This window comes from Macrosteles quadrilineatus, unplaced genomic scaffold, assembly GCF_028750875.1.
Source record: "Macrosteles quadrilineatus isolate MER2022 unplaced genomic scaffold, UCM_ALF_1.0 Scaffold_9__3_contigs__length_116548681, whole genome shotgun sequence".
Classification (NCBI taxonomy): domain Eukaryota; kingdom Metazoa; phylum Arthropoda; class Insecta; order Hemiptera; family Cicadellidae; genus Macrosteles; species Macrosteles quadrilineatus.
This window is the reverse complement of record NW_026542602.1, coordinates 45,432,200-45,444,504: the sequence shown is the minus strand read 5'-3', so window position 1 is coordinate 45,444,504 and position 12,305 is coordinate 45,432,200. Positions and strand designations below refer to the sequence as shown.

At 34.4% G+C, this 12,305-nt stretch overlaps 1 protein-coding gene across 2 annotated transcripts in view; it reads right to left on the bottom strand.

Moving 5' to 3' along the window:
- LOC129002558 (tyrosine-protein kinase Src64B) overlaps window positions 1-6,712 on the bottom strand; it is an 84,938-nt gene extending 78,226 nt beyond the window's left edge. The window contains exon 1 of one of the 2 annotated variants that reach the window (XM_054430447.1): window positions 6,475-6,712. The gene's annotated coding sequence lies outside the window, so the exon portion shown is untranslated. The remainder of the gene's footprint in view (window positions 1-6,474) is intronic. The other variant, XM_054430448.1, reaches the window with a different exon arrangement.
- Window positions 6,713-12,305: the final 5,593 nt, after the last annotated feature.

Genomic DNA, 12,305 nt, shown 5'->3' with positions numbered 1-12,305 from the left:
TCGTCGTTATCTATGATAGCCCAATATGTTTCTATGCTTATTTCAATTAATCCCAATAAGTTCTTATCGTTATCTATGATAGCCCAATATGTTATCTATGCTTATTTCAATGTGTCCCAATAAATTAAATACTCATCATTGGCATTATCTCTGATAGCCCAATAAGTTCCTATGCTGATTTCTTGTGACCCCAAAAGTTATAATCGTTATCCATTATAACATAAGTTCCCATTGTTTTTAGAGTAACCCAATAAGATCCTGTTACTTTACAGTTATGTCTCTGAGCCACAAGACCTTGCATGACTCCACAAGTATAGAATGACAGCTGGAATTATTGCCATTGAATTATACACAATTTACGACCAACCTCCCCTCCTCAATTAGGAGGGTGGTTCATTTTTAATAATTACAGAAGGGGTCTCCAACCCTCGTGTGGGAGAAAAGAATTGCCACTTAGGGATCTTTTTAGTTTCTACTCTCAACAAAACAAACCCAGGTTCCCCAAGCTGTGTTAAGGGTTCTTGACAAGTGGCATTGCAAATTCATAAACTTCACAGATAATGCATACAGCTTCACTAAACGTTATTGTGTAATTTCAACAATTTTCATGTATAGTAGAACCTCTTTAATCCAAACTAATTGGGACCAGGGGTAGTTCGGACTATTGAATAGTTCCGATTACAGAACATATTGTTGTTTTTACCTAACAATAGCTAGGGAAAAGTGAAGAATGCTTTAAAAAGTAAAATACAGTGTTTATTTAATACAGTAGTAAACATAGGGAATAAACAGTACTGTTCATTACAATTAAAATAATTACGGTGCATATATAAATAAATACAGTATACAATAAAGAACTACTGTACTGTGTATAGAGTACAGCAATGAGGCGTTCGGATTAGTGGATGTTCGGATTACAGGGGTTCGGATTAAAGGGGTTCTACTGTAAATAGTTGTAATCAAATCTATGTTTGTAGGCTATGTCCTTTATGCATTATCAAACCATCATTCCACAAATATTAAAAAAAAAACTTTTCCAAGACCAAAATGCCTGAAAAGGTTTCTGTCTCATTATGTTATTTATTATGTTATTATTATTTAATGTGCAAACAGCGTTTAGGACACAAAAAACTTAGGCAGAGTCTCGTCAAAACAAAACCCAAAAATTACACTCAGGATACTAAAAACTGTGTTTACAGAATACATTGCAATGATTGTTCCAGGCCTTACTATGGCGAGACAAAAATACCGTTGAACATTAGAATAAAAGAACACAGAGAAAACACCAAAAAAGGTTTAGTGGAAAAATCCTGGGAAAAATCTAAGATCGCTCATCATTGCTGGTCCGAAAATCATCATGAATTTTGAAGAGGCTAAAATAAATTAAAAAAGAACAGGGATGTTGATAATGAGTGAAACTTTCGAACTAACTTATTTACAATCAATTTTAAGTTTTGTTTTAGGCCTACATAGGTTTTAGCGAATTTCCCATATAGGGAATAAGCTATTACCGTAGTACTCACGGTAAGACCTGGACCCGGGACCGATTTTTTTTTTCGTTTTGAGGTCCCTAGAGGTCAAAAACACCATCCGTTCAAATTCATATATATATATATATTTATATATATATATATATATATGTGTCCGTTAGCGCGATAACTCGAGCAAAAATGATCCGATTTTGATGAAATTTGGTACAAACGTGTAAACCTACGTTTATTCGAACGAGTTCGCGAACCAGCATGATCGGACCATGGGAACGGGGGTTTATGGGGGCTGTTATGGGGTAAAAATGGGTTTTTCCCATTTTTGACCCAAAAAACATAAAATTTTGCAATTTCTTTCGAAACTATTTTGTAGAGCTTAAAAAAACAAATAATTTAGTATATTGAAGCGTTATAATGCGCCTAATGGTTACGGAGAAAATTCCAAAAAATTGTAAATTTAAAATTCCCATGTTATTCTTATGGAGAATAAGTAAACTGTTGTAGTTTGCTTGTTTATAAACATATTTTGCCCAAATTTGGAAAATGTTTTTATTTCTTACTAACTATTAACATTTTACATAAAAAACACTTTTACCCTCCCTGTTGCAGCAAACCTAAGTATGTTTTAAACTGATTCTATTTAAATAGGGAATAAATGTGATAATTTTAAGGAGACATTTTAGTGTAAATCCATTCAGGGAAATGGAAATTCGCTTAGTCTGCAGGTTTGCTGCGGCGGGGGTATTTTTATTTGTGAGAAAATTATTACGTTTACGATGCCAACAGTGTATAAAATAAACAGGGGCTTAAAATCACTATCAGTAATGGTAAGTTCTTATCATAAGTGCCAAAAATAACAATTTAAAGGCCACCATGATTATGGTATCTACAGTGTTTAACAATACCAGGAACTTTGGCACATATTGACACCTCACTATAACAAACTTTTACCAAATACTCAACATAATAGGTACTTTAGGAATTACACAGGCTTGGAAGATTTTAAAGTGGTGTGATGTGCAAATACATGATTGTGGCAATCCTTAGGATTGCATTTATTAGCAACGTACTGTAGTATTTAGGCCTACGCCATTTAACATTTGTTTATTAGTAATCCGGAAACTATAATAGGTACCATTATGGAAAATAAATTAAGTAGATTTTTTTATACATAATGTCAAAAATATATTTTTTGAGTTAAGGCAACACAAAGCTAGACAAAAGTTGTGAACAAAATTATTTTAGGCAAGTTACAATAAAGGCTGAGAAAATTGTGTGAAAAATACAGGCCTACAATAATTCTTGGCTATTTATGTGGCAGTTAAATTAGGCAGATTAAATCCAATTGGACTCTGGTTGCATAAAAACCTGTCATAAATTTTTAAAATGCCACAGGTCTTCTAAGGCTTTTAATTGTATGCCTTTATCAAATTGTAAACTAAATTTCATGTTTTTTTAGTCATCATTTTTTACAACTTTTGGCTTTAGACAACACCATTCCTGGTTGTTACCTTTCCTTAATTCTGAAACATTAGTGTTTGAATGCACATATGAAAAAAAAAACCTTAATTGTATGAGGCATATAGATCTACACCATTAAGAGTGATTTACCTATTTCAATCTAATCAGGTTAACATTATATAAAATGCCATTTACCATCATTTACCATCGTAGCTTATTTAAAATCTATTTTCATAAACTGAATGTGATTTAACATTTAACTGAAGTAACATCCATAAAATTATAATTTATACTAAAACTGTATAAAGAAAGTTGCTGGTAAGCATTTACTCTTTGTAAGTGGACTCTAAATTTTACATGGGGGCAAAGCCCCAAAGGAAGTCACCTTTTTAGGTACCATTCGCAGGTGCCCTGAATCATAAGCTTAAAAATCACACTTCAATCGTGAAAGTCAGTTCAGAAAAGAGGACGGAAAAGGAATGTAACAGGCAAAACCCATATTGTATTAAGCATATTAATAAATTGACAGCAGGCTTAAGTGCTCATTTATTATTTTTTCGAATGAGCAACGGAACGTTTCAGGCCAATAAATGGTCTCACTAGGCTTTACTATATTAATATTTTGATACAATATAATAAATACAATTTTCTGATGAAAAAAGGTGATGCATAGAGTTGCTAGCTTAGCGGTTAGCCTCTTGGATCTTACCGTAGTGCGTAATGGCAGTTTCGATTCCCAGCAAATTCACAACGAAGTGATTTGAAACACTTTCTCTAACAATTTATGACTCCTTTAAAAATTCCACAGATTCTGATACTAACCATAAAAGGGATTTAAAAACTATAGGCCTAAATTTATTTGTAGCTTCAAACCAAATATATTGCAATTTAATAAATATTTCCTGATTTATTTAACCATTAATCGTCCCAAAACATAGCAAAGAGAAGACCAGAAAGACTCTTTTAACAACAGCTTTGACATATGACATATGACATATATAGTTTGCATATGACATACATTAGACTAAAGCTCCGACGAGGCATTACAAGGATACTTGGCAAAGAGCTCGGCCGCACGTTACGTGTAATTACCTAATAAATAATAAGCCCAGACACCCACAAATGAGATTGCACAAACTGTGTAATGACCATAATCTGCTCCTTACTTGCGATTTTCTCTTGTAAACTTGGGCTACTAAATCCTACTAAAAAGCATTTTTTTAAATTAAAATTTACATACTACAAATGGTAAGTTTATCTACAAAATTTAATTAGCCTAATTTAAAATTGTACATTTTCATTAACTAAGTTACAGTAGGCTACCTACTGGTACCAGTACTTTGATCTTCAAAGCGTAAATGTACACATAGACCTATAAAATAAATGTCAAATACTTAACAGAATGAGAATTTTTTTACTAACCTAGAGGTTAACACCTCTGGAAGTTCGAGATTGATGGTTTCAATTCCCGGTACATGCAAAATATTGTGGGGGCTTTGAAATTTTGACTGCTCTCCCTTGCAGACACTAACAGGAAAATGTTAAACATGAACCAAGTTGTTGGTTACTACCCAACAATTTAAGGCTAGTTAAACAAAAAATACCAACTATTGAAATATCAGCCAAAGACATCTGAGTCTAGATAAAACTCATAGTTTTGTAATTTAATTTAACTTTCATCTCATCATTTATCATTATTTTTCATTCCCTATTTGAGAAAAAATATAGGACCGTGTGCTGTGTTAGCTAATTTGAACTAAGCAGCAAAAAAAACTGTGATTCGCAATGAGAACTGTCAAGTAGGATTGTTTACAGTTATGTTTATGTTTTTCATTTCATGAATAATTTGTGATATTTTGCGAATTGTTGATAATTTATTTTTCTCTATTGTTTAGGTGAAGTGGTAGAACATTATGGCTATGGTAGATGTGTAAAACTATAGAATACTGTAAATTTAAAAAAGCAAATTTTATCAAACTGTTTCCTCCCTTATTGCAAACGCAAATCTTGAGTATAACTGCAATAAGCATTTTATACTTATATTCCAACCCCGTACGAAGGACGGGTAGGCCTACTCTGCAAGTTGTATCTAAGTCACTATAAATCTTCAATGGGCATTGCCAAATCATAATGCTACAATAAGAAGTTATGATATTACGTCCATTGGACTGATAAGGGAGTATAGTTTTACCACTACATTACAGTGTTAAAACCATGCTTTACCATCAAAAGTTGATGGAACTTACTGTACCTCTAGGATTTTTGATGTTAGGTACAAAAACGTCTTAAACTTATTAGGTAAGTCTATTGACTCACTTTAAAATTGATGTAGAGTACCATTTAGGTGAACTACCAATACAATTAGGCGAGTTGGTGGCACAGTTGGTATCATGACGGAATAAGAATCTATGGCAGCAATGTCGTAGTTTCGTGTCCTGGCGCCAGCACTAATACCTATTTTTTGTCATAACTTAACCTAATCCGTTCTTGTACTGTATCAACTCACGCATATCTTTGCTTGATATTTTCCGCGTAGAGGCCACGAGGTCCAAGGTGACAAGCGCATATACAAAGTTAAAAGGGGCTGCAAATCTAGAAAAAAAAATAAAAAAAATGACAAAAGAATTTTCCACCCAGCTTTGCTACAGACAAAGCCAAATCCTCACGAGCTGCAGCCGCTTAAAAACACCGTACTCATCATAGTGCATCAGCACTCTATCATAGCGCTTTTCCAGTAGCCTTGTACCAAACCTACCCGAAATGGAATTTTCAACCCTGTATCTACAACACTGGTCTCCTGGCGACACATTGTATCACTCAATCATTTACCAGACCTAACTATGAACTAGCCTAGTTTAGTTATCTCCCAAATTACAATAACTTGCGTGTCAGGTCAGATGATTATCAACTACCTACTGTTGTATGGTAGCCTAAGTGAAAATCTTGTTTTATTCAACCCATGATGGACTTTGAAGCTTGAACGGTTATGAAAAGAATCATATTCTCGCAAAATAAAGTTTTGCATCAATATAATCAACTACCGCATTATGAAAGATTACCTTAATTGTGCTGTGCATGATTTTAAGTCAGAGAACAACAGTTGGAGGAAGACCCTATCTACCTGTACTCTAGGTAGACTATGTAAGATTGTGTGACAAAAATGTTTAAACACTTAAAAATGAATTCTACTTATAAATCTCTATTTCGATGTTTAAATCCCTATAGGCTATGTTCTGTGAGATAAAAATGTATTTGCCATAACCTTCTTAAACTAACCTATAGGCTACTCTTGTTCATTAAATTGTAAGGGTCAGTAGGCTAGCCTACAATTTAAACTTGGGCCTAAGTAATTGTATCAAAAACCTTATCTAGAAGTTAAAATTCCTTTTGCACTTAAATTGCAAATTTTTTGCAATGACAAACTAGTAGCCTATGTAAGATCCAAAAAGGAGGAAGAATAGGGTACCTATAGGCCAATTCGTAAACCTCTTATAGCCTAAAGTAAACATTTTATCCTAATACTTACATCAAAACAATAATAAGAGCATCTAGCTGGTAAGATGTAGGATAGGTTTGCTGTTAGTTTTTACATAACAAAACCGATAAATTCACACTAAAACTTCATTCACAATTTAACTAACACTAGACACCTCACTTACCACTAACAAGATCAACAAACGACACCTAAAATGTCCAGGTAACTTCGCCTCACAAGCACAAGCAGAAAGGACTTCCGAAGAAAGTGAGAAAGGGACCGACAGCGACAGCCGACTCCGACTGGTTTGCTTTGCAATTGACAATCAGGTCTACCACATGACTGCGTGCAAAAAACTTATTTCCCCGTGGGCTTCATTGGATAAATTTTCTCAACAGTCAAATTATATGTATGGGGATGCTAACATACAAATTATAAAAAATAGTTTATGACTGTGGCAAAATAGCTTTTAATATTTAATAGATACAATCATTTTAAAATGCAATGAATGGGTAAGTACGACTGATTAATGGCCGACACATGATGAGAACATGCCCATGGTGGACCATGGAACATGCCCACAGCTGCCTTTAATGCTTTAACTACAGGCCACGGCGCGGCCTTCAAAGTGGCAACGTCGTGTATTTACGAATGCTTGGTTACTGGACTATGAAAATATTGACTCCGCTTTAAAGGTACAGATTTAAATTTTCAATTCATATTGTTTTGGTTTTCAATTCTGTATGTTTTATTTTCAATATTTTTATAAATATTTATGTTCATAAATTTAAATTTAAATCAATGAAGTGCAAATTAATGAGCTGATGTCACCTGTCTGCCATGTTATCTTATGGGACGTCCGCCACTAAACAACCCTACTTGCAACGTTGCCAATTCTTCCTGGCCGCGGCCTTTAGTTAAAGGTGGCCGTGGCATGCCGCATCTATGAAACAATCATTGATTAATCCTCATATTCCATTGCCCACAAAGATACTATCCTTTCTGTTGTTGTGTTGCTTTTATTTCTTAAAAGTGAATTTAAAGTACTGTACACTAACAACTTAGTTTTCCCACTATCTGAAGAGGTAAACAGCGCAATTTTATGTGCTAGATGGAACTGTTGATATATGTATTCTCTTTTAAGTGTATTTGATTTCCGATTCAGAATAAAAGATGTCGGCTCATTAACTGCAGCCTAAATGTAATTCTGTCGATGTTAAATACAATTTATAATAAATAGTATTGAAACTTCAATTGTGTTTTTATTTAAAACATGAAACATGGTGTCTTATAAGTGGGATACAAATAAATTCAAGTGCGTGAGTAATAAATTAACATAAAAATGTGTTATAACAATGAGTGAGTCTGAAGATGAAAACGTGCTTCAACAAACTGAACAAAGGACTGTGTCTAGAAAAACTGAAAATTTCACAATGGTTCCATGCAATCTTCAGAATTTTAATTTCGAGGGCAATTTAGCCGAAAATTGGAAGCACTGGTATCAGAAATTTGAGATTTATCTCTTGGCTTCTAACCTAAATTCTGAAAATGACCTAGGAAGGTTGCTCTACTACTACATAATTTGGGTGACAAATGCATAGACATTTTCAATTCGTTCAACCTCTCATCCGAAGATGCAAAAAAGTACGACGTGGTGGTAAGTAAGTTTGAAAACCATTTCTCGCCTAAGAAAAACCTCACGGTTCTGAGACATAAATTTCTAAATAGGAAACAGCTGCCATCTGAATCCATCGATAGTTTCTATACAGACTTAGTTAACTTGAGCCTCGCTTGTGAATTTGACTCTGTCCGCGAAAGTCTTGTTTGCGATGTCTTAATATCAGGGCTTAACTCTCAAAACCAGAATGTCAGGGAACGATTATTGAGAGAGCCGGAGATTAACTTGGAGAAGACTTTAGCAATCTGTAAAGCTGCTGAACTGTCTAAACAACACATCAGAGAACTTGAAGCAGAACATAATGTCCATACAGTAAACGTCCATAAGCAACGAGAGAGGGGTTACCAACAACCACAAACGTTCAGACAGAAACAGGTTCATCAGGACCAACGGAACAAATTTCATCCACCGTCACAGCAGAAATCAACTGGGACAGGTAGGCCTATCAAAAGTACAAGTGCTAAGAAGTTTATTTCAAACTGCCGTAATTGTGGGAAAAATCACGGTATTAACAAGTGCTCTGCGTATGGCTTAGTGTGCTATAAGTGCGGTAAAAACAACCACTTTGCCAGTGTATGCAAATCAGCCAAAAAGGTTTGTGAAGTAGGCCTAAGTTTAGATTCTAATTCGAGAGATGTAGCTATAAGGCAAGGTAGGCAAGACAGTTCTTCTAAAAGTACTTGTGCACAAGAATATTTTTCAATTGATACGGTATCGCTCACGTCTGAATCTATATCTAATTACGTGATTGACAAAAACTTTTTATTCAGTAATATATGTTCAGTTAATGATTCTGTTCCTAAAAATTACATGTGTAAATCCAGGGCTAATGAATGGCTAGAGAATTTGAACATTAGGGAACACACAATATCTTTTAAAATAGATACAGGTGCTCAGACAAATATCATCCCAATTGATTTGTTTAATAGGCTAGGCCTATCAAAGGCATTAATACGCACCTCAAATATAAATCTTAGTACACTAACTGGTGAAAAAATACCGGTACTAGGTATTGTAGATTTAGATTGCTCTTTCAACAGGAAAATGTTCTGTATTACTTTTGTAATAGTTGATGTGAAATGTTCGCCAATTTTAGGCTTAAATTCTTGTCGCGTGTTAGGTCTTATAGCAGCCTACAACGGTCAGGTATTGTCTGATGTTAAGAACCAAAGTGTAAATAATATTGCTCTAGGTCAAAATATGCATAGGCCTAATGAAAGTGTACATTCTGTTAGTAGCATTTTGAATGAATATAGCTCACTTTTTGATGGTAGTATTGGTAACATTCCTACAACAGTTCATTTGTCATTAAGTGAAGATGCTAAGCCTATTATTGAACCATGTCGTAGAGTACCATTCGCTTTGTTAAATCCTTTGAAAAATGAACTTGAATTAATGGAAGCTAATGGAATTATTGTAAAAGAAAATGAACCTACAGAATGGGTTCACAGTTTAGTTTTAATAAACAAAAAAAATTCTGGACTAAAGGTAGTATTAGATCCAAGAAACCTGAATAAGTATATACAAAGAACACACTGTCAAATGCCAACTATAGATGAAGTGTCATCAAAGTTTAATAATTGTAAGATATTTTCAACTCTTGATGCAAGCAGTGCATTTTGGATGCTTAAGTTGGATAATATTAGTAGCAAGTTGTGTACGTTTAATACACCTTTTGGTAGATATAGATACCTTCGTTTGCCATATGGTATCTCAAGTGCACCGGATATATTTCATTCTACTGTATCTCAAATATTTGAAGGTATTGATGGTGTAGTCACCTACATAGATGACATTTGCATAGGTGCTCCTGATAAACAAACTCATGATTTAAGATTAAAGGAAGTATTAAAAAGAGCTAAGGATTTTAATATTAAGTTTAACTCTAGGAAATGTAAATTTGCTGAGAGTGAAGTTTTGTTTTTGGGTCATCGGTTTACTGAGTATGGTTTAACTTCGGATCCTTCTAAGCTTAAAGCTGTACAGGAGATGCCAATACCTAAAGATCGTAAAGACTTGGAAAGATTTTTAGGAGTTACCAATTACTTATCAAAGTTTATTCCAAATTATTCGACTGTAACATCTCCTTTGCGAGTTCTTTCACATAAAGATGTTTTATTTCAATGGAATGCCGAACAACAAAATGCATTTTTGACTTTAAAGTCTTTGTTAGTATCTCCTCCTGTTTTATCATATTATGACCCAAGTAAGCCAATAACATTGTCTGTAGATTGCTCCTCAACTGGTTTAGGTGCTGTATTGTTATGTGGTGATAATCCAATTGCGTATGCGTCTAGAGCGCTCACTAAGACTCAGTCAAATTATTGTCAGATAGAACGAGAAATGCTAGCCATAGTTTTTGGTTGCACTAGATTTCACCAATTTATTTTCTCTAGGAAAGTAACTGTTGAAACTGATCACAAACCCTTAGAATGTTTGTTTAGGAAGCCCATTACTGCTGCTCCTTTAAGATTACAGCGAATGATGCTAAAGTTCAACGCTATGACTTAATTGTTGTATACAAGCCAGGTAAATTGATGTATATAGCTGATACACTGTCACGTGCAGCACTTCCAGTAGAAGGTAAAGAAGATATTGATGTTTTAGATGAGGACATCATTTGTGAGGTAAATATGTTAAAATCTTATCTTCCCGTGTCTGAAAGTAAACTAAACCTGCTAAGAGAAAAAACCAGTTCAGATGAATGTCTAGGTATTTTAAAGATGTATATATCTAAAGGTTGGCCTCAAAAGCCTGAAGTCAGTAATATGGTTTTACCATTTTGGAGTATTAAACATGATCTTCATGTTGTAGATGATCTTGTTTTCAAAAATCAATCTATTGTTGTACCTAGTTCACTTCATAAAATGATGCTTGAAAGTTTGCATTGTGGCCATGTAGGAAAACAAACATGTGAGATTAGGGCACGCAATTTATTGTATTGGCCCACCTTACATAAGGACATTGAAAGTTTTGTAAATAAATGTAGTGTTTGTGCTAAGTTTAAGCCTATGAATGCAAAAGAACCGTTGTTGTTTCATGATGTACCAGATTTGCCTTGGCATAAAGTGTCAGGTGACATTTTTGAGTTTGATAACCAATATTTTCTTGTACTAATGGTAATAGCCTTATTTCTCCGCAAAGTAGTCCAGTGTTGTTTCAAAGACCAGTAGGCCTAACTCCTAGAATTTCATCAGAAGAACAAATTGTTAAAAGTTTCGATGGTTGTGTAAGCCGAAAGGGTAGATTGATAAGAAATCCAAAGCGGTTGTCTTATGATTAGGTTTTGGTGTATATTTTGTTAGACTTGAAAGGAAAATGTTAAAGTTGTATTTTGGAAAGTTAAAATTTTCAATTTTGTAAAAGAGAGGGGATGTTGATATATGTATATAGTGAAGTCCATGTTTAGAGGTATTACTCTTTGGTCTTTGTGTATTCTCTTTTAAGTGTATTTGATTTCCGATTCAGAATAAAAGATGTCGGCTCATTAACTGCAGCCTAAATGTAATTCTGTCGATGTTAAATACAATTTATAATAAATAGTATTGAAACTTCAATTGTGTTTTTATTTAAAACATGAAACAGGAACACTAGTTATGTGAACAGGACTTTATCTGAGTTTTTACCTCAGGTAATATAATAATGGCTGTGTTTGCTACCGAAGGTTTACACTGTAGCCAGTTAAACCTGAACAATGCCTTACAACCCTCAGAAGTTTTTGATATCTCTGCGTTGCTACTAGTAGCTGTAGTATAGATCTTTTGGGGGCAAACGTGCCTCACCAAGAGCGCAATCCATCAATTTTGCCAACACAAGGCAGGCTTCGAGTATTCTGTGCCAGAATTCATATTTTAGGCTCATTTGATTTACCTTTACATTTCAACTGGATGCATTTTGGGTGTGAGGAAGAAAAGCTCAACAACCCTCTCATCCTTTTTACAAATATTTTAAATTGAGGCTCTTGATAAGTTACTCCAAGGGAGATGAAACACTATAGTACTCACGATTAAACAGCTTCAAAATTTTATCTTTGAAATGATAAATAAAGTACAGTTACGCTTCCTGCGAGTCTTAGGTGAGTTAGGTGTCCGCCTGGGCTATGAGTATCGTGCCCCACCAATCTTGGAGCTCCAGGAGCGCTACAACGCCCAACCTTTCCATCTCAGAAGAAAGCTGCACATGCTTTTTCTGTTTAAACTGGTCC